This window comes from Diabrotica virgifera, chromosome 7, assembly GCF_917563875.1.
Source record: "Diabrotica virgifera virgifera chromosome 7, PGI_DIABVI_V3a".
Taxonomy (NCBI): Eukaryota; Metazoa; Arthropoda; class Insecta; order Coleoptera; family Chrysomelidae; genus Diabrotica; species Diabrotica virgifera.
In genome coordinates, this window is record NC_065449.1 from 39,979,950 (window position 1) to 39,988,641 (window position 8,692).

The following is an 8,692-nucleotide window of genomic DNA, read 5'->3' on the forward strand; positions in this document are numbered from 1 at the left end:
AAAAAGAAAGACCAAGAACGAGATGGTTGAATGACGTGGAAGACACCTGAAAACCATGAACATAAGACAATGGAGAAGGGCACAAGAGAGATCCGAATGGAAGGACATAGTCAGACAGGCAAAGACCCATCCAGGGTTATGATGCCAAAAGAAGAAAGAAGAAGGACTTGTGCTTTAAGAGTTATCGCACGAATGGACGGAAGGACACACAGAAAACGACACGATTTTATTAATAACTTTTTCGGGCTCTTTATAAACTCCTCTTAATTACTTCTAACAGAGAAGATTATATTTTAAAAGCATTTTCAATATTTAATTTATTTAGCGGCAGATAAAAACAATTTTTATAATCAATGGAAATTTCCTGTGAGTTCAGAGAAATAAGGAAAAAATATCCTGGTGGTGACACAACCCCCTCCAGGCCGAAGCCAAATTTTTTGAGTAGTATGAACATCTAGAATAATAACCTATATGTTTCCTGCAGTCGATTTTGATGATATACATCATGATAAACAAATGCAGATAAAAAAACGGTAAATTTTCGCTTTTTTCGTCTATTACCAAAAAGTTAAGCATTTTAAACAAATTTGAGAGTAAGAAACTCATAAATCTTATAAAAAACTTTAATATAGCTTTCGCTGAATATGTCTATTCTTATTGGTTGCTTAGAAAATTGAAAAATAAATCATAAATTTTGAGTATTCATAAATATTCATAACTTATGTAAAAATTAACTTAGTACCTTCTTATTACACGGAATGCTGAGATTTCTCGTGCTTAAATAATCATACCCTAAATTTCAAAGCAATTGATAAAATAGTTTAAAAGTTATTTAATTTGTTTTTCCCAAATTCATTTTTTTGCAACACTATAAGTCAGAAAATGATGTTAAAGTTATCATACAGTAATACTTTGGCTAGTTTATGAAAGAAGAAGATTTACACTATTAACTTATCAAAAAAAAATGACAAAAAATAATTCTAAATATTGCAAAATTATTTTGCAAGAACATGTGAATTAAAAAAGGGGGGGGGGGGTAGCTTCGTCCCTAATTGTCCTAGGACAATTGTTTTCTTTCTAAATGTGTATAAGAATTCAGTCTTTCTAAATATGAAAAAATAATTTTCCTACGGGTAACGGCTAAATATTTATTCTAATTGTTTATAAGTAATCAAAAGATCGACACGTTTTTGCACAATAATTTTACACTGTTTAAAATTACTTTTGTCATTTTTTTAAATTAGGTTAATAGTATAAATGTTCTTCTTTCATAAACTGTCCGAAATATTACTGTAACCTCATAATTTTCTGACTTATATTGTTGCAAAAAAAATGAATTTGGGATAAACAAATTAAATAACTTTTAAACTATTTTACAAATTACTTTGAAATTTAGGGTATGATTTAAGCACCAGAAGTCTCAGCAATCCATGTAATAAGAAGGTTCTAAGTTAATTATTACATAAGTTATGAATATTTATAGAAACTCAAAATTTATGATTTATTTTGCAATTTTCTAAGCAACCAATAAGGATAGACATATCCAGCGAATGTAATATTGTAGTTTTTTATACGATTTATGAGCTTCTTACTCTCAAGTGTGTTGAAAATGCTTAACTTTTTGGTAATAGACAGAAAAAGCGAAAATTTACCGTTTTTGATCTTCATTTGTTTATAACTATGTATAATGTATATCATCAAACTCGGCTGCAGGAAACATATAGGTTATTATTATAGATGTCCATACTACTGAAAAAATTTGGTTTCGGCCTGGAGGGGGATGTGTCACGAGAAAAATCTTATTTCTCTGGACTATGTTGTTGTTTTGAAACTAGCCGACAGAATTCCAGAATATCTTGAATTACACTGGTAAAAGACAAGAATTTGTAAAAACGTGTTCTTCATCTTAGAAAGGATTTAATAGCAGTTACTCCAAATTAAGAAATGAAAGTATCCTACTACAAGCTGCGAGTTTTTTACTTATCGATTTCGGATATTCGGAACTAGTTTTATATTTCGTAGAACAAGGAAATAAACACAATTTCATTATACGTGACTGGATTACTATCAAGAATAACGGCTCTTTCTAGTATAGAAGGACTACTGGTGTTAGTTTAGTAATCATATAAACAATAAAAGTTGTCATAAACATCCTGCTAAATTTTACTCACACTACAACACAGTATGAATACCTAATAAATTTTTATAAAATATTGAAGGAGTAAGATATTGCTTCAGATGAACTCAGAGACATGTTAACCGTAGACAAGGCTAGTCATATGCCACTCAATGCATCGGGGTGTAACGCCGATATCAAGGACGCCTTTGGTCAATATTCATTTTGAGTCGTCTAGCCATCTTTGTCCGTCATAATATGAGCGGTATCGCTTAGTAAAAAGAGATAGATAGAGCACCGATCGACTGCCGCGCGTTACGCTTTTTTGCTCAGTATGTCTTGTCTACGGTTGGAACCTCTATATACTGTGCTACGGTTAACATGTCTCTGGATGAACTACTAACTACTATTAATTTACTTATGGTATGGGAGCCCAAGCGGGGATTTTGCGCGTTACTTGAGCGCTTCAGAAAATCACATAGAGAGAAAACTTGTACCCCTACCACATCTTCTTCACGTGCCATGTCGACATTGAATGACCGATATTGGCGATCAGCACTGCGAAGGCTTCTCAACAGGACAATTATTGTCCTGCATTTGATATCTCAGTCCATTCACGAATGTTTTTCAACCAAGAAACTTGTTTTTTTCCTACACCTCTACGGCCCTCTATTTTGCCTCCAAGGATCATCTGTAATATTTTATATCGATTTCCGTCACAGATAAGACATTTTCCGGTGTTTTTATTATTTAAATTAACATGTGACATCTATGGTCATTAGCACGAGTTACAGTTTACATGGTAATATATAATATTATAAATTACAAATAGTATAGTTAACATTATTTAACATAAGTAAAAAAAAATCAGTTAACAATAATTATATTTTGTTTAACAGTTGATTCTTCTCGAGGAATTTGATAACCTTGTTGATTTGGTCTGTGCTGTTGAGGACATCTTTGAAGTTAGGACTGATACCAAGGTGTTGGCGTTCTTTGGCATAAAAAGGACAGTCAATAAGTATATGTCTGATTCGGAGAGTAGTATTGCAGTGTTGACATTTTGGTAGTGGCGATGATGTCATCAAATAGCCATGTGTTAGACGGGTGTCCTATACGCAGTCTCCGTACGATTGCCATGTTTTTCCGAGATAAACGAGGGCAGGTAAATAGGTTCACTGAGGGCTTAATTTCATGCAGTGCTGAAGTAATTTTATTCCAGTGAATTTGCCAGGTGGATAGATTGTGCTTCTTCAGTCTAGCTTTTAGATCATTGCAAATTTGTACATTAAGTATGGTATCCATCGATGATGCAGCTTTTTTGGCAAGGCAATCGGATTTTTCGTTACCACTAATCCCAACATGGGATGGTATCCATAATAAAGTGACTTTTGTATTTTGATTTATAAGAAGCTGATAAATGTCATGAATATCTTGGACAAGAGGATGGTTGGTGATTATAGTATTGATGGAGTGTATAGAGGAAAGTGAATCAGTACATATGGCTATGTGTGTGTTTGGATATTTTTGAGCATGTTTGAAAGCAGACAAGATAGCTAGCAGTTCTCCAGTGTGAATACTACACCAAGGAGAAATTTTACAGAGTTCGATAGGCTGTTAAAGAGTAATTAGAGAATATCCAACTCCACTTTCAGATTTTGACGCGTCAGTGTAAAGAACTATGTTATATTTATTTTTGTTTATGAGTTATAGGAAGAGACTTCTTAATGTGTTAACACTGACATCTTTCTTGTTAAATTTCGTGAGGGACATATCATGATGAGGGAGTAGGTTGGTCCAATAGTGATTATTGGAGAATGGTAGTTCTGGTTTCAGCCAAATTTATATCTTTTAATAACGGCTTTTCCGGTGTTTGACAGTCTTTAGTAGTTCTATAGCTTTGTTGACCCTCCTTAATACTTCTTCATTAGTTTTTCTTACTGTCCAAGGTATTTTCAGTGTGGTATTATAATATCACCCTGTACAAAAGATGTTTTATTGAAAGTAAATTGTCCGCCCTTGACCAAGGCCGACGCGTGAGGTTGCAAAGTTCATTCTAATATATAAGTAAACGCCTGATGATATGATACCATTATTATTATTATTGTTATGATTATTGTAATAGTTAGCAGTAACCACGTTTAAGATAGGTCGTGATTATAAACAAGTTATTATGATTTAGTCATCGATATTGTAAACCAAAAATATATGTATTTGAATAGAAATAAGAGTCTTAATTAATTAGAACCAAAGAGGCAATAACATCACACTATTTACGACATGGCGTTCCTGTAAACTAATTGGAGAATCTTCTGTAAGGAACAAAGATGGCGGCACCAGCTTGGAAGTATAGACGGCGAAAATGGACCAGGACCCAGGAACCAAACCCAGTGGAAAAAAGACACGAGTGGTAAAATGTAAGTAAGGAATTTAGTCTATCTTTATTGAAAATGCTTCCCTCGTTTTTATATATACATATTATTATTGAACATTGAATATTTATCTTTGCTGATTTTTGAATAATTTATGAAGTATCGATTTTTTTTAAGAATATCTATGAATTTTGAAACATGAAGTGATTTTTGAATTGAATATTTTTATCAAAGTTTATTATATATGTTTGAATTTTTATTGAATTTTGAATATTTATTGAATTTATTTGAGAAATCTCTATCCGATTTCGATTTTTAGTATGGTTATTTTTGAATATTTTATGGAATATCGAATTTTTACAAAAATGTCTATTGAATTTTGAACTGATTTTGAATTGAATATTTTTATCTAACTTTTGCATAGGCTATTATTAAATTTTTATTGAATTTTTCTCGAATATGTATACTATTATTGAATCTTTATTAGCCAGTTGTTTTATTATTGATATTTATTGAGTATATTTAGTACATTTTAATCGATTCTGTGTTAAATTTTGTATGATATGAACCTGAATTAATAATTTTTTGTGTGATAAATGATTTTTTTTAATGAATAATGATTAGTGATGACATACGTTGATATAAGAGCTTTAAGACAAATATTGCTATAAGCAAGAGATATATTTTTAACGAACCGACCTGATGAGTCGAGATAAGGAATTTGAAGAAGAACTATATAGATTAGAAGAAGAACTAACAATATTATAAGCTAAATATTATGAGGCAACTAGAGATAATAAGAAACCCACTGCTCTTGTCAAATTAGGAAGGTACTAAGTGATTTATAGAAGCTTGAAAGCTTATTAGAGACCCACTCTGTGTTTTGAAGGGTACCTATTTTATTCATAATTATTCGTGAATAAACAATGGCCCCAAAGCAAGAGATTGAGGTTATGAAATATGTAGAAGAATTTGAACCGCATAAAATACCTATTTCGTGTTTTGAGTTAACTATACCACCTCAATGGTGCGTACAGATCAGGGCGAAAATTCGGGTTAATATTGGCGGAGAACTAAGACATCCGAGTGAAACCTCTTTTATTTAGGTAAAACGAAGGTATCGGAGCTAGTATATGAAGTGATGATTATGATGTTATATGAAATGATATATGAGATAAATGATATATGATTGTTATATGAAATATTTATATGAAGATGAACTATGTTCATTGTAGAAGTGCTATTATATGAAGAAAAATGAAGAAATATATAGTTGTAGTACCAGACAAGAAGAAGAAGAGAAAAAAAAGAGAATTTTTATTAAAATATGTGGGAAAAATGAAAGAAGACACAAAAAAAATTGCAAGAAAACAAGCAAAATTAACGACGTTCTACACCTTCGTTGCGGGGTATGCCTCTCAGAGGAAAGGGGGGAAACTTATATGCAAGCGAAAGTTGGTAACAATGCATTTATAGCAGAATACTCAAATCATATGTTTCAGTATTGAATACTTTATAAAAATAAATTATAATAAATTACGGAAAATACGGAATAATTTACGGAATTAATTATAATAAATAAATTAAAATAAATGGTACGGTAAACAATTCTCATTTTTTAATATGTTATTCCTTACAAAAAAACCTTTAATTTAAGCACAAATAATTAAAAATCGTAAATTTGGGTCAAAAGTTATTAACTTTTTAAGAATTCCCATAAGAGCCCATGTTAAAACTTAACTTTGACCCTTAGTAATAATTAAACGGCAAGGTAAAATAATTTTTAAAAAATCAAGTCTTAGTTTTTTGAAGTAAACTATAATATACTAAAATTTCATGCAAATCTTTAATTCTTTGCCGAAGGTGTAGAACGTCGTTAAGAAGATACTAATCAAATAAGTAGCTAATCATTGAATTATATTTAAGAATTAAGCTTAAATTTTTTTTTTGAAATCTCTAAAGTATATATATATATATATATAATCTAAACCTTTCTACCTAACGGTGTAAGGTGTTTAAAAATACATTTCATACATCTACATCATATACAAATCGTCTCCAATCTTGCTTATTCTTGGCCCTTCGTTTCGCTTCAGTCCACGTTGTATTTTTCGTCCTCAGAATTTCTACCACTTCATCGTTCCAGGTTTTCTTTGGTCTCCCTCTTCCTCTCTTGTTTCGTACTTTTGCCTCCCATATGCGTTTTACCTGTCTATCATCGTTCATTCTACACAAATGTCCAAACCATTTAAGTTTATTCCTATCTAATATTTGTGTTATTGGTTCGACTTGTAGTTCTTCTCGCACACTGCTGTTTCTTATTCTATCACGTCTTGTAATTCCTTTTACTTTTCTTAGGTACTTCATGTCCATGGAGTTTATTCTGCTTTTCGATGATGGTGTTAGCACCCAGCTCTCACTACCATAGGTAAGGATTGGCCTGAAGATTGTTTTATATACCATCATCTTTGTCCTGCTGCTTACTTCTCTCTTTCCAATGAATGTTCTGTTTAAGCTGTGGTACATTCTGGACGCCATGGTTATCCTTTCGTTGACTTCTTCTTCTGATCTTCCTCCATTCTCTATTTTCACACCCAAGTATTTATATGTTGTTACTTGTTCTAGTTTCTTGTTATTTATCTCTATATTTACTTGTTTATCTTCATTCCCCATGACCATTATCTTTGTTTTCTCCATGTTTATTTTCATATTTCTCTCTTCCAGCTCCTCTTTCCACATTATTAGGTTCCTTTTGAGGTCATCTTCGCTGTGTGCTAGTAACATCAGGTCGTCTGCAAATGCACATACTGAAATTCCTATAGGTTCTAGTCTGTGGTAACCAATGTGTAATTTGCGTGTCTTTGCTTCCATTACTTTTATGATGTCATCCATGAGTACGATGAATAGTGTGGGGCTCAGTACTCCTCCCTGCTTCAGTCCATCATTTATCTCAAAAGTTTCACAATGGGTATTATCTTTCCTGATGTAGCATTTGTTACGTTTATATAAGCTTTGTATAGCCTGCCTCAGTTTGGGTTCAATATTTCTTCGTTCGAGACTTTCCCATACTTTGTATTGTGAAACTTTATCGAATGCTTTTTCTAAATCTATAAATGCTGCATATACTTCATTTTTAGTAGTTCTCGTTTTTTCTGTTACTTGTTTGATCGTAAAGATGTGGTCTTGGGTACTCCGGCCTTTCCTGAACCCACTTTGTGGTTCTGCTAGGTTGTGTTCAACTATTGAACTAAGTTTTTTGTTTAAAATATATTCGTACGATTTTGACACCACACTTAACAACGTAATACCTCTGTAGTTGCCGCAATTTCTTGTGTCCCCTTTCTTAAAAATGGGCAATATAATTCCTGTTTTCCAATCTTCTGGTACAGTACCCAAGTGCCATGCTTTGTTGAGAATTTCTGTTAACATCTCTACCCCTGACACCCCTAGATTTTTCAGCATCTCTGGTGTGATCTTATCATGGCCTGCTGATTTTCCTACTTTTAGATGCGAGATGGCTTCCAGTACTTCATTCTTATCGATATTTTCGTCTTCGTCGTCGTGTTCTACGTTGGGGGTGGTCGTTTGTTCAGGTGACTCATTACTGGTGGTTGTTCCATTTAGTAGATCTTGGAAATGCTCCTTCCATCTTTTCATAATTTCGTCTTCATCTGTCAGTAGTACATTATCTTTTGATTTGATTTGTCTTATGTTTGGTTGTTTGTCCTTTCGTAGGTTCTTCAAAACTCTGTAGAGTAACTTCTGATTTCCTTGGCTATTTTCTTCTAATTTTGTTCCAAATTCTTCCCAGGATCTCTGTTTGGCTCGGGTTACTAGTTCTTTGACATTAGTACGTTGTTCTTTATATAGCGTGTAATTATTGTCTGTTCTGTCTCCGAGGTATTGTTTCCATAAACTTTTCTTTCTTTTCACTTGATCTTTAATTTCTTCGTTCCACCACCTTGTCTGTTTTATATTTTTATTTACTACTATTGTACCACATGTTTGTTTTGCTGCCTTTAGGATGGTATCCTTAAATTCTAGCCAGAGTTCTTCTAGATTCAGACTTCGCCATATTTGTCTTCTGTTTTCGATGTGTGTTTCTGTAGTGTTTTTATATTGTTCAGCAATCTTTTTGTCTTGTAACTTATAGGATCTAATTGATTCGTTCCTATTCTTGTTCTGGCTTGTCATTTTTGTTATT